The following is a 26,826-nucleotide window of genomic DNA, read 5'->3' as shown; positions in this document are numbered from 1 at the left end:
CTCAAAACACCAAATTGTGGCTAAGAAAGGAAATCTTTAGGTATTGAGGAGATAGAAATAATGTGGTTTAGAAGAAACTATAGAATATTTATATTTCTCAGCTTATAAATGAATCTATATTGTAGAATATCACAAACCACCACACAAAAACAACAACAAAAAAATCTTCAAGTTCTACAAAATCATAAACTATGGTCTTAAGAAGAGAAATGAGAAGACTTTGGGGAGCTATAGATTGAAGAACAAATAGCAAAAATCCAAAAAAAAACCCATGTGTCACACAGTCAAAAAGAAAACATTATTCGTATGCAAAGATGCTTTTGCCGTACCATGTAGCGATGGCTCATTTTAGTCCCTTAGTGGATGGTTTAGAGATATCAAGTATTGCTGTAATTTTAGAGCCTTTGGCTATTAGAGGAAGCGACTGGTGCGTACTAGAAATTTGAGGGGAAATATTTTTCCAGCCAGGATATATAAAATATTTGAAATATAATGTTATGCACTAGATAACATTTTTCAATTTTGATGAAAGATGTTTCTATTGCAAATATATTCCTCATAGCATTTAGATCTTTAGGATTAAGAATGAAATGGGTTTGTACTGATGTTTAGTACCAGCCTGGTAAGGAAGACACGGAGTCTCACCCATTCACATCCGGCATTGTAGTTTCACATCCACCGTTAGACAGTGCTCCTTCTAACACATGACAAGCCGCCTGATGCTGATATTCATCCTAGGAGCACGTCTCAAGTCTTTTTCAGGACACTGCTGCTGCTGCTAAGTCGCTTCAGTCGTGTCCACCTCTGTGCGACCCCGTAGACGGCAGCCCACCAGGCTCCCCCGTCCCTGGGAGTCTCCAGGCAAGAGCACTGGAGTGGGTTGCCATGTCCTTCTCCAATGCATGAAAGTGAAAAGTGAAAGTGAAGTCGCTCAGTCGTGTCTGACTCTTCCCCACCCGTGGACTGCAGCCCACCAGGCTCCTCCGTCCATGGGAGTTTCCAGGCAAGAGTACTGGAGAGGGTTTCCATTTTCTTCTCCATTTTCCAGGTGTAGCTGACATTATTTTGGTGTTTATGCATTTCTTCACCATATCCAGTATGCACAGCTCTATTGCCATGCTTATCATGTTTCTCTCTCTCATAGAAGTATGTCAGCAAGGGAAGTTCTGAGGGTTCTTTCTCCATATTTCCATAAGCCCTGTGGTTTTCATGGTGAAATGGTTCATAGTGAGGCGATTTTAAAAATGCATGTTACCACATTATGGCAGAACTGACTGTATATTCCATCAAGGGTAAGATGGCCCAGCTGCTCTTTTGGTTTCTTCTTCTATTTTTGGCTCCTCCTTATTTAGCTTCTTCTTCAATTATAAAATTAAAATGCTTGTTAATTTTTTTCTGCTTTTTTAAAAAAATATTTACTTTTAATTGAAGGATCAAATACAAAATTGTGCTGGTTTCAGCCATGCATCCATATGAATCAGCCACAGGGGTACACATGTGCCCTCCGTCGGGAACCTCCCTCCCACCTTCCACCCCATCCTAGCCCTCTAGGTTGTTACAAAGCCCGGGTTTGAGTTCCCTGAGTCGTATGCAAACTCCCATTGGCTGTCTAGTTTCCATATGCTAGTGTATATGTTAAAGCTTTAAAAAATAATAAAAGTTTGGAAAGGTTAAAAAAAAATTAAAAGAAAGAAATTTACCGCAACAACCTTTCATCCCTTAGGCCTTTGGACTGTTATCACAAAACTGGATTAAGTTCTAAAAAAGAAAGTGCATTAATTGTGAGTTCAGGTTTAACTCCATTATTCACAGGCAAGCAATATCAGCTGTAAAATCATAAGTGTTTAAAGAAATAGGGCTTCCCTGGTGGCTCAGTGATAAAGAGTCCATCTGTCACTGCAGGAGATGCTGGTCCGATCAATGGTTTGAGAAATCCCCAGGAGAAGGAAATGGCAACCCCCTCCAGTATTCTTGCCTGGAGAATCCTGTAGACAGTGGAGCCAAGCAGGCTACAGTCCAAGGGGTCACAAAAGAGTGGGACATGATTTAGCAACTAAGTAACAACAGTAACAACAACATCAAGCTACAAAATACTATGGTATATTCCTTTGCTACATATTCCAGTGGCCATGCAAAAGGCGATTAACATCCATAGACAACTGATCCACCTATATCATATCCAGACAAGTTGAGAGGAAAAATTGTATAATTTAAACCAGTGTTCTGGAAAGTATGCACCTGGATCAGCAAACTCAACATCACCTGGGAATTTGACAAACATACTAATTTCAAATGGACTAACTGCAAATATCTGGGAGTGAGCCCAAGGAATCTATGCCTGAACAAGCTTTCCATATGAACGTGGTGCACACTTATACTCATATGTGATAACTATGCAGTTTAAACACCCTCAGTGGTAATTTAGGAATAGAAACTCTGAGACCAGATTACCTGGATTCAAAATCTAGATTCTGGGACTTTCTGGTAATCATGTAACCTGTTCAAGTTACTCTAAATGTCGTATGTCTCTTTGCTCAACTCTTTGGGGATTACATGAAGTAATTAAGTACCAAGGGAATGCTTAGAAAGAAGCCTGGACCACAGTAAGCGCTCAATGCATGTAATATAACATTTTAATCTCACTGTAAGCGTTTTTTCTTGTGCTAAATTAATGGGCTAAATAAAATGCTCAATTTATACGATCATGATCTCAATCATATTAATAGTATTCGAGTCATGAACTTGAATGATAAAATAGAGTTCAGTGTCTGGGAAATGTGAAAGGAACAGATAAATATTACCATGTATCATAAGCTGGGTTTTCTGGAAAGGGTACTGAGATGAACTCTGAGACCCACCAACGCTTGTGTACGAGAGAGATAGAAAGTGGCTTTGGCAACAGGAGTAGTTGGACTTGATATTTACTTGATGGCACCTCGACCAACTTCACGTGAAAGTTCAAGCCAAAAATAAACTGTTACAATTGTCCTTCACGTGCCAAAATCATCTGACATTCACACACCTTCCTCCATCAGTCATTTGATGTGAGCTATTCTTTGAAGGGCTTGACCTTGGTTGAAGTTCTCTGAAGCTGAAATCATCCCTGAAGGTGCTACCAACTAAAGTTTGCCTGACAACAGCATCGTTTGCACCTAAGGCAACAATTTTCTTTTAAAGGAAAATTTGAGCAACAAGTAATTTTTAGAGGGGAGATGTAGAAAAGGCACCACTGTGGCCACAGCAACTCCCCTTTATCATGGACAAGTTCTTTGTCAGGTAGGAAAAGAGTGCAGAGGTGAGTGGGTTTCTGGTTGCATATAAAAATAAGCAACATTTAGAATTTCCATAGAGGGAAAAATAAAGTGAAAAATAGCAACTAAATACATTTTTTTCCCAAATAAGTCAATGTGTCAAAACAGGCAGCATTTATATAATATAAAGCAGAGGGATCATTTCTGTAAGGGCGATGGGAGCTTAGATTTCAAAAGATGTATGAAGTCTTGCTTTGTCCTGCTTTAGTCTGGAGTGGATTTAAACCAGTGGAAGCCCTCCCTGTAATGAGTTGGTATTACACTTATATCCCCTACCACAAGTGGAATTCCACATAATAAATCAAATTAAATGCTGTAGTAAAGGTTTACACTATCTCTTTCTATTTCAAGAAAATGAACTATTTCTCAGGTGTGAAATTTTGATTAAAGAGAGAGAAACCAGGGCAACGTTCCATTAGATATTCAACACTATAAAATACAGAAAAGATAAAATGTCTTCCCAAATACATTTGTTTAGTTTTAAAAAGTTTAAATGCCTATGGCTTAGTAAATTTAGGTATAGATCACAAAATTTTCTGTATGCTAGGCACTTAGCTGTCAACTGTCTCATAGTGTATGGTCTTTATCAACATCTTGACCCAGAACCTAATGATAGCAGGCTATATGTTATGTTTGTATTCCCAACTCCCAGAGAATAATTCTCTTGACTGTTATGGTATGACCCATGTAGAACCTAGATCATGAATTTCTGAATAATCCCGCTGTATGTTAAATTTGGTACTTTTGATTAGATGTTGCTGTGAAAAGGTTATCTTATCAAACTAATAAATGAACTGCTGAACAAGTTGACAGATTGTGGCTGAAAATGGCTTTTGCCCCATGGCTCAATTACAAGTCAGCCAATAGGAAGGCAGAAAAGAGTGCTAAAGGCGATTAATTGATTGCGATGTCAGTGTGAGCAAGTTAACTCTCACTGCCCTAAATGTAAGTTGGCATTATAAATGAGAATAGGGGAGACACAAAATAGTTAGGATGAAAGTTATCAGACTCCTTACTACACGGAGCCGCAGAGAAACATGTAGGGCTCAGGTAGAGAGAGTGAGGACATTTTTCCAAAGGAATGCATTTTCACCCTGTTTGACTTCATAATACTCCCTGTGTTGGCCCATCCATTCCTGTGTGTTTTCTACCTTATAGAATTTCTAGCATACTAAGAAGTAGATTTCCCAAAGAAAATCACTTGAAAAATAAATCCAGAAGTGTTTGTTGGATTGAATGAATTTGTATGTGTCTGAGAAAGTCTTATGGGTAAAATTATAACTGTCAGGATATGGAGAAGACAACTCTCTTACGTTTAGTCCAAAAAGGAAGAAGAATCAGAAGCAACAGCCCGCTGTTTTGTTCTATAAAAGGTGTCCTTCGTCAGACAGTCCTATTTCTCTACTTAAAATCAAATCTGCTTTCCTAACAGTAGCCAGATCAATGTGAACTGCCTGCTGAGTAACCTGGTATCAGAGTAAGGAGATATTTGGGATGAAAACCAAAGCAGGCAAAAAAAAAAAAAAAGGAGAAAAGAGGAGAAAGGAGAAGAAAAGGGATCAAAGCAAGGTTAGAACACTGTGAAAAGCAGAATAGAGAAGGGATGTGTTAAAAGCCATTTATAATAGGAAGATTTTTTTTTTTTTTACAGCCTGAACAGAATGGGGAGGAAGCTGCCAAAGAAACTGCAAAAGCTGGTGACGATGACAAAAAAAAGAGAAAGATTTAAAGCCTCTTCAAAACGCAAAGACTAGGAAGACACCCTGAGAACAAAAATTCGAGCTCCTGTTATGTGAATTGCACAGAACGCAGGTTGCTCTTTCTTCCTCTATCCATAGATCAGCCTAGGTTTTGACAATGGAAGCAGAACAAGAAAAGTGAATAAACTACCCACACTGTGACTAATTCATATCGGTCTAAGTTCCCCAGAGCATGAGACTCTCTGCAAGCATTTATCAGGCGCCAGCTTTGTTAGGGGATGAAAGAGAGTCAAACCTCTTCTTAAATCCAGAGTCAGTGAAAAATTAAGGGGACTCCTTCCCAGAGAAGGAAACTTCAGGAAAAAATAAATACGGTTTGGATGTACCAGATTAGAGGCTCAGGGGGAAAATAACCTTATTCATAACAAATACTAGAGTTCCTTTAAATCCATTTGTGAACTCACAACTGTTTATGTACTTTAAAACCAATATAATTTAAACTAGCTGTATTATTTCATATTAATCTAAACCAAGGAAAATATTAGGACAAAAGTAAGATGCTGGTGTAATCTGTTTTCTTACTGCTTAGGATTACATTATTGTGCAGAGTCTGTACATTATATCTTGTTCATCTCCCATACAGTTAGTACATAATCATGACTTGGGTCAAAAGTATCTTTCAAGCAAACCTTTCATGTCATTGCAATGTGGTTATTAGTTAAGTGAGGTGGTTTCTAAAACAATGCACGGTGATTAACGTTATTCTAAAGACTGAAGAATTTGAATAAATGCTTCTACCACATACTGTGCTAAGTCACCTCAGTCGTGACCAGCCGTGTGTGACCCCGTGGACGGTAGCCCACCGGGCTCCTCTGTCCATGGGATTCTCCAGGCAAGAACACTGGAGTGGGCTGCCATGTCCTCCTCCAGGGGGCCTTCCCGACCCAGGGATCGAACCCGGGTCTCTTACATCTCCTCCACTGGCAGGCAGATTCTTTATCACTAGCCCTTCCACCACAGTTATTATACTAATATTTTGAACACAGTATCTTCATTTTATTTATATATAATCTACCCTAAACGATGGCAGAAAAAGAAGATGGAGTTTTAAATTAAGCACAGAAAGTAAACATTTTATCTCAGATTTTATTTTAGTAAAGAATAGTGAGTTGTATGGGATTCATGAATAAAGTGGTTTTTTTCTTGCCTGGAAGATCCCATGGACGGAGGAGCCTGGTAGACTATAGTTCATGGGGTCGCAAAGAGTCGGACACGACTGAGCGACTTCATCTTCACCACCATGAGGAAATATTTTTCAAGATAATTTGTCTATTTATTGCATGTTTAGTGCAAAAAACAAGAAATTTCACATATGGACTTTTCAGTGACCTTTTTTATAGAGTATTGCATAATAAGATTTTTATTTACTAAAGAAAATTTAAATTTGGCACATGTAGTGATACATTTATCAATGTTCTAACAAGAAAGAAAAGCAACAACTACTACATTAGTTTAAAATAATTGTTTCGGGTCAATTCATAATATAGCTGTTCAATCAAAGAGTGGAAAAGTCAAGGTGTTTTTGTTCGCTTCTGCTCCATCTTATTAACACTTTGTTAAGGTGTCAGGGAATTAATACAAAGAAAAAAATTATCATGAAGTAAAAAATTATCATACCACTCAAAATTTATTTTCTTACAAATGCGTTAGTTCATGTATATCTTATACATATACACACACATATATATATGTATATATATATATATATATAGTTATTGCAAAACACATATCTGACAAGGGGTTAATATATAAATCATATAAGGAACTTATAGCAAAAATACAAGTAAATCAATTAAAAAACTGGCAAAGGACCTAAATGAACATTTTTCCAATAAAGACATACTACTAGCCAAAAGGTACATTAAAAGGTGTTCAACATCACTAAAAACAGGGAAATGCAAATCAGAACTACAATGAACTATCACCTCATAAAAGTAAGGATGGGCATCGTCAAAAAACAAGAGACACAAGTGTTGGTGAGACTGAGGAGAAGGGGGTCCCTGTGGACTGTTGGTGGTGATGGGAATCGTGTGGCTCCCATGGAGAACAGGACTGGGTTCCCCAGAAAGCTAAACTAGAGCTACCGTGTGGTCCAGCACCCCCGCATCCGGGGCACAAAGGAAACAGAATGAGTTTTGAGGAGATATCTCCACTTCTGTGTTCATTTTAGCATTCATTTTACAACAACCAAAACCAAGATATGGCAGTACATGGACACATGCTCCCCTGGTGACTCAGTGGTGAAGAACGGACCTGCCAGTGCAGGAGATGTGAGTTCAGTCCCTCAGTCTGGAAGATCCCCTGGAGGAGGAAACGGCCACGCACCCCAGCATTCTTGCCTGGGAAATTCCGTGGACGGAGGAACTGGCGGGCTACAGTACGCAGGGTTGCAAAATATTCAGACACGGCCTCGCCACTAAATGCACACACACACACACATATATGTATATACATATTACATGTGTATGTAGTATATGTGTGCATATTATAATATTATATATGTATATATAATATATATATGTTATACAAAAATATATAAATAAATATTATTCAGTCATAAAAAGAAGGAAACCCTGCCACTAGTGACAGTTTGGAAATATGGATGAATGTGGGCATTATGCTAACTGTAATAAATCAGACAGAGAAAGAAGGTATACGATTTAACTTACATGTGGAATCTAAAACACAGAAATGCAAAGAAACAGAGTAGAATGATGTTTGCCAGGGATAGGAAGGTGAGATAAACGGAGGTATATTGGTCAAAGGGTACACATTTTCACTAGTAAGATGAATAAATTCTGGAATGCAATGTATAGCCCAGTTAATAACACTGTATTGTATGCTTGAAATCTGCTGAGAGATCTTAACTGTTCTCGTCACATACACACACGCACACAACGTTATTGTGTGAAGTGATATCTTTGTTAATTAGCTTAATTGACATAATCATTCTGTAAGTATATATGTAAATATATCACATCACCACATTGAACAACCTGAATGGACTCAGTATTTGTCAGTTATACTTCAATAAAGTTGGATAATTTTTAAATAGTATCATTTCATAGTATAACAACAAAAAACCTGATCTTTATAAATTCAATAGAGACTCAGGGAAGCTGAAGAAACTTGCCATGATCATACAGGTATATTACAAAATTAGAAATTTTAAGATTTGTTTTTACCTCAATACCTTCAATTTCTTATTTAACACATTACTAGCAAATATACTTTATTTGTTTGAATGTTATATGGATTTTTTTAAGTGAATTTATATGTATTACATGTAATCACCACAGAAACAATTTTACTAGTTATAGTGTCCAATATGGTGATGGAGATTTTGAAATGATTGTCTAGGAAATAAGAAAGAAACACAGAAGAGTGATTCGAGGGGGTTGGAGCAATGACAGTGCTTGAAATGCCTCAGCTGCAGGAACTGTCACAAGTAAACGAAGAATCGCGCATGCCCTTTGGGTTGGTAACTATAGGAGCATTGCGAATGGGGATCGACGGTGCTAAATTCAGGGAGACACGCCTGGCCGGAGTACAGCTTTGATTGCAGAGGCTGGATGGGTTAAGGCGATCAGCTTCCCAGACTTCACTGACGCACAGTTTCCTATTTTCCACTCATTTGCCCATAGATTGAAGGTACATAGTGGTGTCCTGCGACATCTTTGACTCCGCCATCTGGCAACATTTCCAAAGCCAGCAAAGTTAGAAAAACATCAGTGGGTGTCCTGTTTCCTCTCTTCCTTCTCAATCTCATAGCATATATCTTGTATTGCCACAATGAATATAAGAAATGATGAATAAGCGTAGTTTGGACATTTTAAGTCTTAGATCATACTTCATCGCTGCTAATTAGTTTCAGGTTAAAGCCCTTTACAATTGAAGAAAGTTTAGAAATCCTAGTTAGCTTTCAAAATCCCAACTCATTACGGCACTTCAGAAAGGAAGCTTGGATCTGGGGCAAGATAACAGACTTTCAACTAGTTTGGTGTGTTAAACAGCTGAATCTAATCCCATAAACTGGAATGATAATATAGTTATGGAAGAAAGGGGATGAGTGATGATGCAACATGGAATTTACAATCAGTTGGATAGGAGGTCTACTGTTTTATATAGTGATAGCTCCAACATTTTTATAAAGGGTTTAATTATGTTATATGTTCTGATTGTCAGTTGAACAATGCCTTGTATTTTAAAACATGCCCAATGTTTTCACAAAGAACAAGCATTTTTCTTCTTGAAAAGATGTTAGAACAAATGATATACATGAGCAATCAAATGTGTATAAAATTATATCTGGGTCATATTGTTGATTCTTATTCTGTTATTTTCAATATAAAATCTGAGAAAAAATTCTCATATCTGGACTTGTGACAAATTGGTTGGGATGAAATTTAACTTATGTTAAATTCTAAATGCCAAGAGGAAAAATTTGGCAAAATCTGATGATTGAGAAAAAAATGTTGATAAAATTGATTGTGAAATAAAAACTGTAAGGGAAATTTAAAAGTATGAAATTATTTAAACTCGAGTACTAGATATAGGTATATGCAAAGAGTTATTAAAAATAATTCACCAGCTCTTGTAATAAGGGAGTTAGACTACAAATTAAACTACAAGGGACCTTGGAAACCCTATTACTCTAGTACCTTAAAAATAAAAACTCCCCCACCCTGCCCCCCCTGCAAAGAAAACCCAAAAAACTCCCAAATATCCATGTTTGCTGTTAAATGCAGTCTTGATTGAGTGACATATCAGGAAGATACGTTATCAGTTTCACTTAGAACTCTTAGATGCAGTTGACAGGCCATGCAGTATTACAGTATTTTGAAAAGATAAAGACGGCTGAGAGATAGGTATACGGGCCTCTATGAATGAGGTTTTAGAGAAGAAAGTGGTTCTTAAATGTTGAAAACCCACTAAAATCAATTTTACAACCTCACTGCAATTAAACTTGTGTAGTTTATGTAAATATGGGCCAACAGCCGGATTCAGAACATGTTACAAAGAAAATAAAAGAAGAAACAGATTAACAACAAACTGATTGTTTTTTATTACTAAACCAAATAGGAGTTCATTAAAATTTAAAAGAAAGGAAGAGAGAAAAAACACAGTCATGGTTATTCATTTAAATGCCTGCAATTAATTTGGAATTAATTAAAATTCTCTTCTTGTTTCTTAATAATATAATATGAAGCATATTCCAATTTTCCTCTTGTGAGCTGATTAAGATCCTTCCATATATGCTAATATACAGAATAAATGCTTGGACAAATTTTAGTGTTTACTCATATTGAGAACGGGAGAGATAATGAAAGGGCTAAAGAAAAATGGGAGGTGGGAGTGGAAAAGTAGTTTTGTACATGTAAAAGCTCAACATAGATTATTAAAGGAAAACATAGTTTTGTTTCAGTAGTAACTTATAGTAACAGAAAATTGCATCATTAGTCTCATTTTCTGTCTTTGGAAAACTGAAACTTGAGAAACGAGTCACATGAAAGAAAAAACACAGCAATTTTTGATGTTTTCTTTATAAAAAAGAGGTTTCTGCATTTTAACATGTTTAACTCTTTTACCGCTTGGTAAATTTGCTAAATTCTCAAAATTATGCAAAAATTTTGGTTTTTGGTTCAAGCTGGAAGGAAAGAAGTGACTTATAACCCAACTGAGGCTTCAGACCATGACTTTAAAGTGATACCAGTTGGCTTACGTGTTTTGTTTTCTGTATGAAGTAACAAGAGAGGCAACTTTTAGTGGTCTTGAAGGACAACTGTGTTGCAAAAGCATGCTGTACTGGAAATGCCTCAGAAGTTTGGCAGAGACATTTCATTTTGGGTTGAACCAAGGTAAAGGGAAATAACTGAAAACAAGAGAGGGAGGAGAGTATCCAAAAGGAGAAAAAAAAGAAAGAGGGCTGGTTATTTCAATAAAGCATCCCCCCCCCCCACCATGGGGCTTGATAATTTAGTTGAAAACAGAGTGGGATCAGTTATTCCAAATGATGGCAAGATCCAGCTTGTTTTCATGGAAATAAGTGCCTGATGAGACGGAAGGACAGATAATCAAAGTGGAGATGTATACATAACTATAATACTACTATATTGGATAGGCTACCCAACAGATGTCTGAAGTCACTCAGAATGGTGGCAGAATTTGGGTGTGACAACAACAGAAATAAGTCAATGCTTTTCAGGGTGTGGGAGTGAAAAAATGGCAGAGTTAGTAGCTTACTTGCTTAAGTATCACTGAATCGCAAAACGATAGGGATCCCCCCATTTATTTAAGGTGGAAGCATAAAGTTCTAGGGGCTTTCCACATGGCACAGTGGGAAAGAATTCACCTGCCAATACAGGAGGTGCAAGAGTTGCCACTGAGATCTGACCTATGAGCCAGAAGGATCCCCTGGAGTAAGAACTGGCAGCCCACTCCAGTATGCTTGTCTGGGAAACCCCATGGAGAGGAGCCGGGTGGGCCAGTGTCAGTTCAGTGCAGTCGCTCAGTCGTGTCTGACTCCTTGCAACTCCATGGACTGCAACATGCCAGGCTTCCCTGTCCTTCGCCAATTCCCGGAGTTTACTCAAACTCATGTCCATCGAGTCGGTGATGCCATCCAGCCATCTCATCCTCTGTTGTCCCGTTCTTCCTTCTTCAATCTTTCCCAGCATCAGGGTCTTTTCCAGTGAGAAAGTTCTTTGGGTCAGGTGCCCAAATTATTGGAGTTTCAGCTTCAGCATCAGTCCTTCCAATGAATAATCAGGACTGATTTCCTTTAGGATGGATTAGTTGGATCTCCTTGCAGACCAAGGGACTCTCAACAGTCTTCTCCAACACCAGAGTTCAAAGGCATCAATTCTTCTGCGCTCAGCTTTCTTTATAGTCCAATTCTCACATCCATACATGACTAATGGAAACACCATAGCCTTGACCAGATGGACATTTGTTGGCAAAGTAATGTCTCTGCTTTTTAATATGCTGTGTAGGTTGGTCATAACTTGTCTCTCAAAGAGTAAGTGTCTTAATTTCATGGCTGCAATCACCATCTGCAGTGATTTCGGAGCCCCCAAAATAAAGTCTGTCACTGTTTCCACTGTTTCCCCATCTATTTGTCATGAAGTGATGGGACTGGATACCATGATCTTGGTTTTCTGAATGTTGAGCTTTAAGCCAACATTTTCACTCTCCCTGTTCGCTTTCATCAAGAGGCTCTTTAGCTCTTCTTCACTTTCTGCCATGAGGGTGGTGTCACGTGCATATCTGAGGTTACTGACATTTCTCCCGGAATCTTGATTCCAGCTTGTGCTTCCTCCAGCCCAGGCTGAGTCGCTAAGGTCGCTACGGGCTGCTACCGTGCACGGAGTCACAAAGCGTTGGGCTGACTGAGTGAGCGGGCGACTGAGGGCACACCATCATCTAGAGGAGGCAGCAGGCCCCGGAGGGAAGGCTGCCTTACCGCCAGGGAGGCGCGCTTGGGATGCGCAGCGCAGGCGGGGGCGTCTGTGGCAGGGCGGATGCTCGGCCGAGGGGCCACGGGCGGGAGGCCAGGGGTCTCCACACGCAGGAGGCGCGCTCGGGATGCGCAGCGCAGGCGGGGGGCCGTCTGTGGCAGGGCGGATGCTCGGCCGAGGGGCCACAGGCGGGAGGCCAGGGGTCTCCACACGCAGGAGGCGGGGCGCGTGGGGCAGGCGGGGGCCGTCTGGGGCAGGGCGGATGCTCGGCCGGGGGGCCACAGGCGGGAGGCCAGGGGTCTCCACACGCAGGAGGCGGGGCGCGTGGGGCAGGCGGGGGCCGTCTGGGGCAGGGCGGATGCTCGGCCAGGAGGGGCCACAGGCGGGAGGCCAGGGGTCTCCACACGCAGGAGGCGGGGCGCGTGGGGCAGGCGGGGGCGTCTGGGGCAGGGCGGATGCTCGGCCGGGGGGCCACAGGCCGGAGGCCAGGGGGCTCCACACGCAGGAGGCGGGGCGCGTGTCCCACACTTCTTATCCCTCCCTGAAGGCAGGAGGAAACAGGCTACAAGTGTCAAGAGTGTTTTCCTTCTCCACGCAAAGTTAAAAGGAGCTTTCTCCATGGAGTTGTTTTTCTAAGCTATGTGAATGAAACCATGTGTTTGCTTTGGAATTTGCCTTTCTTCCAAATGGTGCCCCCAAGACGAACATTTTTTTTCTTTTCTCAAACCTTGGGCTAACAGTAGCTCAACAAACTAGTATTCATATCGACAGTTTTATGGCTGGGGGACGACACGCCTCGAGTCATTCTGTCTCCAAAACGCACAGCGTGGGAGCGGGGCCTGGAGGCACCCGCCAGTCTTGGGGGTCTCTTACCTGAGGAGCCGCTTTCTCACCGACATGAAGCATCCGCTAAAGACCAGCAGGGGGCGCGCCCCGCGCCCTGCTGACGTCTGGGCCGGAAGCTTTCTCTCTCCTTCCCTTTCCTGCCGCACCGAAGGTCCTGACTCATCAAGCCCGGCCCCTGGTCGCGAAGCTACCGCTTCTTCGTCAGAGATCAGGCTCCGACACGGTTCGCCGTAAGCTTCCGTATGTGTGTGGCCCAGTCCTTGCGCTGGCCCCCTGAGACCAACACAGCATTGTTAATTGGCTGTAGTCCAACATAAAATTAAACTTTCTTAAAAAAGAGACACGTGAAATGGAAAAATGGACAGTCTTAACTGACTCCAGATTGTGTAGTTCTAGACAGCAGAGAAATAAGTCATAGTTAATTAATCTTCAGAAAGCAAACATAAAATTGTTCTAATAAGTTAAGAGAAGAGGTGAAAAGGTTGTGGTTAACATACACTTTAACAAAGTGTTTCCAGAGAATGGTTGAAGAAATGTGGTAAAGTGTCAGTAGTAGTCAGGTGGGGCAGGAAAAATGGACTCAGCAGATAGAATGTAATAGAATTTTTTTTCACAAAATTAGTTTTGCATTTTTAAAAACATCTCACCCTCAATAAATAACTATGAAACAGTTTTAAAACTTAAAAAAATAACTCAAGTATATAAACAGCTTAGAAATTGGAAAGAATTGGAGCCTTGTCCTTTAGTGATGTGGACTTGTATGGTGCAGAAATGGAGAAAGTCAAATCACAGATTACCTTTGTTTAAGATTCCATTTGGATGCATGCCCATGAAATAATGTCATTCTAAGTTGCTATATTTCAACTACTTGAATTTATACCCCAGTGGACTGACTGGATGAAGTCATTTTCAGTGTGAGGATAAAAATATGATGATATGTGCCACATCTTCAAAATTATGCTAATGTGCTCATCTAAATTTTAAATTACAATAACCCCAAATAACAATTATCCAAACAATATACTATTGCTGTCGACAACAAAAATGAACTATGTCCTCATTTTCCTATACAACTCAAGGAGAAAATTCTTGTGTAAAATTCAGCAATTTTATATAAACTTGTAATCTTTGGAAACTATATTCTAAGAGACATCTTTACTTTAGAATTAGAAAGCAGTGAATAGAAATATGCAGCATTAACCTTGAATGAGATTTGTGCAAAAAAGATCTTTCCATTTTCCACAATGTGTTCAACATTTTTGTAGACAAATTGCTATAGATAAAAACAAAAGTTTTAATTCTTTATCACACAAAAAAGCAGCTGGACTCAAAAGAGAATAGCAATCTAAACAAATCACTGGTACAGCATAAATACAGAAAAGAAAGCAAAAGGAAAGTTTATGTTCTGACATTCATCTTTAGAATCTGAGGCTTCACAGACATAGCATTTAATTGAACCAACAATGTTAAAAAAAAAACATACTCCTTAGGCTCAGAGGTTAATGTAGAATGGTGCAATGTAACATAACTTGCTGCTTTTTCCCCCACCCAAAAGAGTAAAACATTTTAAAATGGTATATTTCTCTAAAAGAAAGTGAGAATATTATTTTCATGATTAAATAGAATAACAGTTGAAACTTGCCAAGCCCATTCAAACTGAAAAAGAGACATTTAAAAAAACCTACCAACTTTCATATTTCATAATTACAGAAGCAAACAATAAGCAATGAATCTGACTAAATTCTAGCCCTCCATTTAGACATACATCATGGCTGACAGTTTAAGAAAATTGATTTAAGCTTCTCACTGACTATATGCCAAATATCTGAATTCCTTGAATGATTTCACTTATTTGCCATATCATTTTTAGGCTCCCAATTATTAAAATTGCACAGATAAGAGGAAAAGAGAAATAACAAGACACCACACCAGCTGTGCTGAGCTATTTAGGCTTACACTGCTTGAATATTAAATTTTCCAGAAGGTGAAACTATGCAATAAACATGAAAAGTATATTCTCTCAGAGACTCAAACCATTCTCAGACCTAATAATGGCATTTCTGCACATCTTTGTGGTTAATGAACAAATCCTTTCTAGTGTATTCAACACATATGGAGATCCATCCTTCATTGGACATGTAGCACAAAGTTACTAGCTGAAAAACCATAGTCTCACAGAGCTTTAACCAGACCTTGCTGCAAATTAAGTAGCTTTTCGAAGTTGTTTTGAATCATAATGATCATTAGGGTATCAGCTTATTTCATATAAGAAAGTAATAAATTGCATTATGCTCTGATTAAATAATTGTTTTTGAAGATAATGTGATGACCACCAGTGCTAAGTAGAAATCTGGAGAATAGAAAGGATGATAACGTCTTCCAAAATGTCTAATTTACAGTAAGGGAGTCATTTAGGCATAGGAAGGCTAACTGCAATGATAAAAAGGTAATGATAAAATTTCATTATGCAACTCCTTAATGGGATGGCAGAGATAGAACAGATAGTTCAATTAAAAGCAAAATCTTAGTTGCCAGTTTCTATATAACACCAAGAGCTCAATCCAGGGCTCTGTGACAACCTAGAGAGGTGGGGTGAGGTGGAGGGGGTGGAAGGGAGGCTCAAGAGGGAGGGGAAAGACGTACATCTAGGGTTTCCCTGGTAGCTCGGTTGGTAAAAATCTGCCTGCAGTGCAGGAGACCCTGGTTCGATCCCTGAGTCAGGAAGATCCCCTGGAGAAGGAAATAGCAACCTACTCCAGTGTTCTTGCCTGGAGAATCCCATGGATAGAGGAGCCTGGCGGGCTACAGTCCATGGGGTTTCGAGGAGTTGGACACGAGTTAGTGACTTATTGTACATCAAAATACATACATTATTCAGATTCCATTAAATTTCACATTACGTCATTTATCTGTTTCAGAATTTCATGAGATGCCACACTGCAGTTAGTCACTGTGTCTTCCGAAGCTCTGATAGACTGGTAGCTTCTCAGACTTTCCTTGCTTTTGATGATTTTGACAGTTTTGAAGAAAATTGATCAGGTGTTTACTAAATGCCCATGGCTTGTGATTTGTCTGATGGTGTTCTCATGATTAAACTGAGATTATATGTTTGAGGGCTTCCCTGGTGGTTCAGAGGTTAAAGCGTCTGCCTGAAATGCGGGAGACCTGGGTTCAATCCCTGAGTTGGGAAGATCCCCTGGAGAAGGAAATGGCAGTCTACTCCAGTGTTCTTGCCTGGAGAATCCCATGGAGGGAGGAGCCTGGTGGGCTACAGTCCACGGGGTCGCAAAGAGTCGGACACGACTGAGCGACTTCACTTTCATTCTTTCACTTTCATATGTTTGAAGGAGGAAGATCATAGAGATAAAATGCCATTTTCTCCATATCTCATTAAAGGTGCATGCTGATGGTGACCTTGATTCCTGGCTAACACAGAGTTGGTCATGTTTCTCTACTCTAAAGTTACCCCTGTCATTTCTATGCTATACCATTTGGAAGGAATTAACTATATGCAGCCCATACCTTAGAAGGTTGCTTTTGCTTTAAATTTTCAGAGGATTTCAATATAGTTTTGAATTATGAATAAATTTGAAATTGAAGTGTGAATAAATTTGAATTTTAATCATGCATAAATTTGAATTCTAATTATTGAATTTGAATTAATTGACTATGAATTATGAATAAGGCCAATTTTTTTATTTCCAATTTTTATAACTTTATTTCTTATCTTTTTGCACTAGCTAGAATTTCCAGTGTGATGCTGAATATAAGCAATGAGAGAGGACATGCCTGCGTTTCTCCTGATATTAGAGAAAAGGAATTCAATCTCTTACCATGTAGTATAATTTAGGCATAGGTTGTTTATAAACTCTCTTATTAGAAGAAGGGAGGTGTCTTTTAATTTTAAAATTCCACCAAGTTTTACCCTGCAGGTTTCACGGAGGTTTTATTTTGTCTACTGCTTTCACGCAGCTGTCGATGTGATCACATGTGTTTGTTTGTGTTTGTTCTGCTGCTGGTGAATTACATTGACTGCCGTTGAACCGAGAGTTGCTTGGTATAAAATGCGCTTGACTGAATGTACTAGCCTTATACATGCTGCTGGGTTCAATTTGGTATGCATTTTGGTGTCTAGGTCTGTGAAGAATTATGATATGTGGTTTCTTTTCCTGTGACGCCTTTATCACCTTCACCTTGTTTCAGTGGGCTTCCGGATAGCTCGCTGGAGAAGGGAGAGCGCAGCCACCCCAGTATTCCTGGGCTTCCCTGTGGCCCTGCTGGCAAAGAACCTGCCTTCAGGTGGCTCAGGCAGTAGAGAATTCACCTGCCTGCAGGAGACCTGGGGTTCGATGCCTGGGTTGGGAAGATGCCCTGGAGAGGGGAAAGGTTACCCACTCTGCTAGTCTGGCCTGGAGGCACCCACGGACTGTATAGTCCATGGTGGCAGAAGGAGTCAGACACGACTGCAGGACCTTCACTCATCTCGTTTAAGTACTAGAGCAGAGCTGGTCTCATTCATTGTCACATTATATTGTTAGGTGCATACGCAGTTAGGATTGCTATGTATTCGTGAAGAAAGATAGCTACCCTTTTTGTCTCTGACAGTCTTTCTTGTTCTCAAGTCTGTTTTCCTGAAATTAATATAACTACTCAAGATTCCTTCTGAATAGTGTTAACAGGGCACATCTTTCTGCATCTCTTTACTTTTGCTCTAAGTCCTTATCGTTGAAGTGGCTTTCTCATGTACCACGTAAGTAAGGCTCCTTTCTCGCTTTCCTTGTTGCTTTCTTTTCCCCTCTTCTTTGGGGGAGTGGCATCTCTGCTTTTACCTGAACATTTATATTTCCTTTTTCCCCCGCCTCACAGGGTTTCATCTACAGGGTTGAAAATTAATGGCTCTTTATCCTAGTGTTCAAAATATATTTAGCAAATTCTGTAAGTTTACTTTCAAATAATATGATATAGCATCACATGTAGTGTAGGTTCCTTATAGTGAAATATTCTCAATTCCTCTTTCTTGTGCCTTGAGACATTTTTATCATTTATTTCACTTCTTTCTACTTTATCACCCAATAAATAGCTATTAATGTGAATTTAAGCAATTATCTTTCAGACTAAGAATAAGAAAATCAAAATGTTATATTTTATTTTAATTAATTCCTTTTCTAGCACTCTTTCTTTATGTAGTCCTACATTTTCAACTTTATATTGCTCTTTTGTCTGAAGAAAACTTTTAATATTTCTTGATTTTCTAAGAGAAATATATTTCCTAACTTTTTGTATGAGAAAATCTTTTTTACTTAATTTATGAAGAGTGGTTTTACTGAATTTAGAATTTTGAGCTGGAGTTTTCTTTTTTTTTCCCTTTCAGTACTTTAAGGTTTAACTTCACTCTTATTTTTTGCAAGAATTTTAAAGGTAGTAAGTCTATTAGAATTTTTGGTCTTGTTTCTGGATAGGTGTGCTTTTTTCCTTTAAGGTGATGTTCCTTAAGATTTTATCTTTCTGTGTTATTTTTACACTCTGAATATGATCTGTTGAGGTATTTTGGTTTGGGAAATGTGTGATACTTAGTTTTCTCTGAGCTTCCTGAATTTGTGGTTTGATATCTGTCAATAAATGTGGGTAGTTCTCAGACTTCATTAATTTAAATATTTCTTCTCTGTGGTTTTCTCTTTCTTTTGTATCTGATGTTTAATTTGGGTATTTGCTACATCCTTTGGTACTGTTCTACAGTTCTTGAATATGTTTCTCTTACATTTTTTTAAAGGCTTTGCATTGAAATTTGAGACGCCTTTACTGAACTGTTTCTATCGAACTATTCTTCAGTTATGATATTATAGCTTTTATTTCTAGCATTTCCTTTTGACGCTTTGAGTTCCCATTGCTTAGTTTACTTTACCTATTCATTATTGCCGTTATCTAATTTCCCCATTACAGCCTTTAACATATATCACAGCTCATTTAAGAGACCTACCTGTAATTCTATTATCTCTAGCAAATCTCAGACTGAATCTGATGATTGTCTCTTCTCATGCCTTGTTTTTGTTTGTTCTGAATGTTGAAATGAGTAATAGAAACTCAGGTAACTAATATTTTAGTGTTAAGATTTATGCTGATCTGGGTAAAAGTTGTTCTGTGTTTTTTATGTAGCTACAGGTACCAGAGTCCTTACAATTCCTCTTAAGTGTTTCTTTCTGCCTCCCTCCTGAATCTATGCCTTGCACATCTTTCAGTTATAATCCACAGCTGGTAGCATGGAAACCTTTTTGATGTTGTAGTAAGATGTGAGAGAGAGAGAGCATTCTGTATCTTCAAATTAAATATTAGAATTTTAGTGGACCTGTCTCAGAGCTGTGACCGTATCAAAGGTCTCCCTTTGGTTATACTTCTGCCTGATCTCCACCACTTCCTTATGAATACCTGCTTCCTTACCTGGCCACAGCATCTGCAGTTGTTTTTGTTTTGCTCTGATTCTTGTTGACTATGTTTTATGTTGTTTTGTTTTCCCCTTTAGGTGTCATAAGAGGACTAGAAGAACTGGCATCAAAGCTAGTCCCTTCTTCCATGTGGGAGACAGTTTCAGAACTACACTCTGTCAAAGTGCTTTCCCATGAATAGTAGAATTTTAATGTTGAAGGCTCTAGTCTTATTTCACAGAGGTTTCATTTCCCTTCTCTCCACTAGAACTCCACAGGGATCTTTCCAGATCCTCACAGTGGGAAACTGGTGGAGCCACTGCGAGAAAAGCCCATGAAACTGAAAACACGTCACAGACTTTAGTCCCAAGCAGTTTATTGATCTCATATTACTCTGCACTCAGCCTCCCACAATTCTTCAAAACTGCCATTCAGTTGTTCTTACCAGCCCATGGTTCCATCGGTGACTCCACACATGCGGATCTCTGATGCTGTAATTCAGGGTGGCGTCTGCCCTGTGAATCTGTCTTTTGTTAGGTCCAAGACATTGTAGATTTTCAGTTTGGCTGGTTTTTGCTTGTTTGTTTGATAAAGACAGCTTCCAAGTTTTTACATATTGGTGCTGAAACTGGAAATAGCCTACATTTATTTTTAGAAGGAGGAAAACTCACTTTTCTTCAGGAGTAATACCACATTCATATATGTTACTGTAGGGTCAGACCCTGTGTTTATGAAATAACTGATTTTCAACTAATAAACATAGGGCTCCTTCCAGGTGATGCCATGTTATCCTCAGATGGTAACTAAAAATGAGGTGAAGATTTAACATCTTTTGTATTCCAAATGAAGTACAGGATCCATTATAATTTTTGTATGGTATCATGAGTATTCATGGGGTGAAGACATTTTTCCCAACTCCATCAGAAGTTTCTCGTTTGATCTTTCCTTTGATCTCCTCTTTGATGTCAGAATGAACTCTTCTGCTGCTCATGAGAGGATTCATGGGAGGACAGAGGAATAAGAAATTAACTTCCTTCCATGCTTTCCAGAAATTGTTCTTCAGTGACAACTAATACAGAGAGTATGGCTAAAAAAATTAGGACTTATCCCCTCCCCACATCCTACCTAATATATTAAATATCATCTGTTCAGTTAACCTAAAATCAGGTACAACTGCATTCAAAGGCCAGCATTAAATGCACTGAGGTATTCTTAATGGATTGCAATGCCTTCTCTTATTAATGGCAGATGTAACAGATACACTAGCATTGTGAAATGATGAGTCAAAGGAGGTGAGTAAAATATAACCGCATGAGAGAGCAAAGGCGAAAATGATCTGTCTATAAATGAGTCAAAATTTCGCTAACGTGTAATATGATTTTTGCATCCAGAAAATTGGTATATTTTTGATATATTTATATTGAATGCTTCCAGATGGCTCAGAAAGTAAAAAAGCCTGCCTGCAAAGCAGGAGACACAGGAGACATGGGTTCAATCCCTGGGTCGGGAAAATCCCCCGGAGAAGGAAATTGAAACCCATTCCAGTATTCTTGCCTTAAAATATCCCATGACTAGAGGAATCAGCGAGGCTACAGTCCAATGGGTTATAAAGAGTCAGATACAGCTGAGCGACTAGGCCCAGCACAAACTGAATGCTGAGTTCAGTTGCTCTGGCGTGTCTGACTCTGCAACCCCATGGACCGCGCACGCCAGGCCTCCCTGTCCTTCACCATCTCCTGGAGATTGCTAAAACTCATGACCATGGAATCAGTGATGCCATCCAACCATCTCATCCTCTGTCGTCCCCTTCTCCTCCTGCCTTCAGTCTTTCCCAGCATCAGGGTCTTTTCAAATGAGTCAGTTCTTTGCATCAGCTGGCCAAAGTATTGGAGCTTCAGCTTAGCATCAGTCCTTCCAATGAATATTCAGGACTGATCTCCTTTAGGATGGACTGGTTGGATCTCCTTGCAGTCCAAGGGACTCCCAAGATTATGCTTTAGATCATAAGATGTTAAAAGACATATATTTTTTATATTTATTTTATTATTTGTATATATCACAACTGAACTAGATTAAATAAATACAGAACCTTTATTAACTGTTGAGCATATGTAAATATGGATTTGGATCATGCTTTTACTATTTGTCACACATTATGTCTCCAAAGAGCAATAATAACAAATATTGTACATTTGAATATTTTTTAGCAAGTGTTCTATTAATTTTTCATACATATATTTTCATTTTCATCTTATACTAGCCCTTTGAGGGAAGTAATACTATTTTCAGTATTTTTACAAATGGGAAAATTGAAACCTGGATTTTGAACATATGTTAATTTCTTTTGTACCCATCTAATAAATAATAAAGTATAATCAGATTTAATACTAGGTGTGATTAAAGTCCACATCCTCATCTAGTAAGGAGTAAGGCAAAATGTCAGTCATATCAGTAAAGAAAATGACTTAAACTTATCTAAATAAAGAAAAGTAGTTTCCTAGATCATATATTGTCAGGGAAATGAAAATTGAAACAACAATGAAAAGCCACTACACATGTATTTGAATGGCCAAAGTCAGGAAAATTGGAAACATACAATGCTGCCACAGATGTGGAGCAACAAGAATTCTCATTAACTACCACTGAGAATGCAAAATGGTACAGATGTTTTATAAGACAGTTCAGTGATTTCTTACAGAACTAAAGATATTCTTACTATTTGATCTAGCAGTTATAGATTTTGAAATTTACCCAAACAAATTGAAAATTTGTGTCCACCCAAAAACCTGCACAAGGAAGTTCATAGAAGCTCTAGTCATAATTAGCAAAGCCTGGAAGTAACTAAAAATGTCTTTCAAAAAGCAAATGGATATCCATCTAGGTTTTCTGCCCAACTTGATTGGATTGTTAGCAAATTACTGTCTTGCCAGTCCCATCATTTGCATATATTTTCTCCCACTCTGTAGGTTTCCTTTTGTTTCTGATTTCTTTTGTTATGTAAAAGCTTTAAAGTTTGATTAGGTCTCCTTTGTTTATTTTTAACTTTATTTCCACTACTCTAGGAGATAGATCAAACACAGACACACAGACACACACACACACACACACACACACACAAAATTTGCTGCACTTTATTTCAAAGAGTGTTCAGCCTGAGTTTTCTTCAAAGCATTTTGTATTATCCAGGCTTACATTTAAATCTTTAATCCATTTTGAGTTTTTTTTTTCTTCTTTTTCTTGTATGTTGTTGGAGAATGGCCTAATTTTATTCTTTTACATGTTGCTGTCTAGTTTTCCCATCATCACTTATTGAAGAGACTGTCTTTTCTCCATTGTATACTCTTGCCTTCTTTGTTGTAGATTAATTGACCATAAGTGTGTGGGCTTATTTCTGGTGTTTCTGCCCTTTTCCTGTTTTCTTGATCTACGTGTTTATTCCTGTGCCAGTCTCATGAAATCTTGAGGAGACTGATTCCAGATGGCGGAGAAGAAGGACACGTGTTTGTCTCCTGTGAGATCACCGAGATCACAACTAGCTGTTGAACCACCACTGACAGTATAATACTGGAAACCACCGAAAAAAGATACCCTATGTCAAAAGACAAAGGAGAAGCTGCAACGAGATGGTAGGAGGGGTGCAATCATGATAAAATCAAACCCCATACCCACTGGATGGGCAACCCACAAACTGCAGAACGATAGCACCAAAGAAGTTCTCCCCTGTAGTGAAGGTTCTGAGCCCCCACGTCAGGCTTTTCAGCCTGGGGAACTGGCAAACAGACTAGGAATCCCCAGGACATCTGACTTTGAAGGCCAGCAAGATTTGACTGTAGGATTTCCATAGGATGGGGGAAACAGAGACTCCACTTTTGGAGAGCACAAACAAAATCTGTGCACACCATGCCCCAAGAGAAAGGAGCAGTGACCCCGCAGGAGACTGGACCAGACCCAGCTGTAGTGTTGGGGGGTCTCCTGTGGAGCCATGAGTCAACAGGGGCTCATCGTGGGGATGGGGTCCCTGGAGCAGCCGTTCTGGGAGAAGCCCTCTTGAAGGTTGCTATTAGCCCTACCTTAGAGCTTGTAGACCCCAAAGCTGGGTTTCCTCAGGCCAAACTTCTAACAGGAGGTAGTGCAACCCCACCGATCACCAGACAACCAGATTCAAGTTTTACTGAGCCATGCCCACCCCGGCAAGACCCAGGTTTTCCCTCCACCAGTCATTTATATCAGGAGGCTTGCACAGACCTCTTAGCTTCATCCACCAGAGGACAGGCAGAAGAAGCAAGAACTACAATCCCACAGCCTCCAGAATGAAAGTTAATCAAAATGGAAAAGCAGAAGATTATCTCCAAGATGAAGGAACAGGATAAAAATCCCAGAAAAACAGCTAAATGAAGCGGAGATAAGCAAACCTCCAGAAAAAGAATTCAGAATAATGACAGTGAAGATGATCCAGGATCTCAGAGAAACAGAGAAGGTGCAGCAAATGTTTACAAAAGGTTTAGGAGAACTAAAGAGCAAGCAGAGATGAACATACTGTTTTGATTACTGTAGCTTTTTAGCAAGTCAGAAAGCATGATTCCTCCAACTGTTCTTTCTCCACCCACATTTCTTTTGGCTATTTGGGGTCTTTGGTGTTTCTATAAGAATTCAAAATGTCTTTGTTTTTGTGTTTGTTTTTGCTCTGGTGAAAATACCATTTTTATAAATAAGAATTGAATTTGTTGATCACACTGGGTAGTATAGTAGTTTTAAACATATCAATTCTTGTAGTCCAAGATCCTGGTATTTCTTTCCATTTGTGGTCATCTTTGATTTTTTTCATCAGTGTCTTATAGTTTTCTAAGTACAGGTATTTTGCCTCCTTAGGTAGGTATATTCCTAGGTATTTAGTTCCAGAAATAGACATAATGAAACAAATTAGGGTAACAGAAATAAAGCCCAGAATATGTGGGAAGCTAATGTTCTACAAAGGTAGAGCTTAGGTTTAGAGTTTATCACAGAAGTGGCACAGTGGGATGGCCAGTCTGGAAGAAACGCATGCCAAATACAAAAGTAAATTCCAGAAGAATTCCAGATTTAAATGTCAATGGAAACATAAAACTTAAAAAAAAAAAATCTCAGGGGAATAATTGACCTTGTGATGAGAGAAGCCTTCTTAAATAGGACAGAAAACTCAGACCCAGTAAATGAAAAAGGCAGACTATTTGACAACATATAATTTAATATTTTTATAGTAAAAGAAAAAGTCAAATAAATTTGGGAAAGATATTTGCAAGACAATTCATTTAAGAAATATTTTTCGAGCACATTTTATGTCATAGCTGCTATGCTGAGTAAAATATTGAGCAAAGGGTACAAGCCAAGTTTGATTTATTATTTTATTATTTGTCTAAACAAATATTCCTGTATTCATGGTTTTTATGTTATAATGGTAGATGATAGATATGAAAGATAACATACAGGATTCATACAAACAAGAGAGAGTGAGGGGAGAGGGAGAGAAAGAAGAGAGAGAATCCAATGGTAAGAAAATATAAAAAGCCAATTCAAAGAATACAATATAGCCATAACACATGAAATTACACCTATCACACCTATGTGGTGAAAACATTGCTTATTTCTTCCCAAGTCTGTGTTCAATGACCTTATGCTGGTGATTTGAACTTAGTCATGATGTAAATATTTATATCATGGAAATCAGCAAGTGCTATAGATCAGAATTGATTTATTATTTAAATTGTCTAAAACAGTTACTACTTTTAAAAGTAACAGAGGAAAATGTAAAAAAATGCAGATTAAACTTAGAAGTGTGGCCTGTGTGTGCTGTTACATGATGAATGGCACAGAACCTTAAGGAAATATTCATCCATTACTTGAAAACTACTATCCAATTGAACACAAAGTCAATCACTTCATTAACAGATGAGTGAAGTTTAGACATACATAGTGCTAGAACTGAAAGAATATTCAGATAATAAATATAGTTTATAGCAGGATAAAAAACAGTTTAATAGTAGATCATATTTCAGATTTAATGACAATAAATTTATTGGGGAAAGAGTGAATTTTAATGGAACTCCATTTGCCAAGCCAAAGGTGAACAGCAATCATAGTTTGCATACCAATATGAGAGCTCAGTAGACTTTCCCGGTGGCTCAGATGGCAAAGAATCTGCCTGCAAAGGAGGAGACCCGGTTTGATCCCTGGGTCAGGAAGATCCCCTGGAGGAGGGCATGGCGACCTACTCAGTCTTCACGCCTGGAGAATTCCATGGACAGAGGAGCCTGGTGGGCTACAGTCCATGGGGTTGCTCAGTAACAATCACCCAAAGCCCTGTAATAGTCAACTGGCTATAAGGAACATACGATAGACTACCACATGCTCTATTATTATTTATGCTGTGTCTTTACTGTCAATAAAATCAATAAAGAACGTATGTGCTTATATGTAAAAAAAATAATGGGTAAATATAATGGATATGCAGACAATGGAATATTATTCAGTGTTAAAAAGAGACAAGCTATCAAGCCATGAAAAGACGTGTGGGAATATTAAATGCACGTTGCTAAGTAAAAGAAGCTAATATGAAAAGAATGCATGCTGGATGGTTCCAAACATTCTAGAAAAGGCAAAGCTGTGGGGACTGTGAAAAGATCAGTGATCCAGGGCTCAGGGGTGGGAGAATAAGAAGGCAGAGCAAAGAGGGGTTTTAGGGCAGGGGAAACTCTGCTATATGCTGCTATAACTAAGGATACATGTAATTATTTATTTGTCCAAGCTCATGGAATAACAATGTAAATAGTGGACTAATAGTGGTTATAATGTGTTGATAGACTTATCAATCTTACCAAGTATTCAACTCTAGTGAGGAAATGTTGATAGTAGTGGAGGCTATACCTGTGTCGGAACAGGCATATATGGGAAAACTCTGAATTCTTTTCAGTTTTGTTATGAAATTAAAACTCTCCAAAAACTGTTTCATAAAAGAAAAATAAAAAATAAAGATGAGTCTAAGGTTTTTGAATAAGTA

The sequence above is a fragment of the Odocoileus virginianus genome, chromosome 15, assembly GCF_023699985.2.
Source record: "Odocoileus virginianus isolate 20LAN1187 ecotype Illinois chromosome 15, Ovbor_1.2, whole genome shotgun sequence".
Lineage (NCBI taxonomy): Eukaryota > Metazoa > Chordata > Mammalia > Artiodactyla > Cervidae > Odocoileus > Odocoileus virginianus.
The sequence above is the reverse complement of the archived record's forward strand: the minus strand, read 5'-3'. Positions refer to the sequence as shown.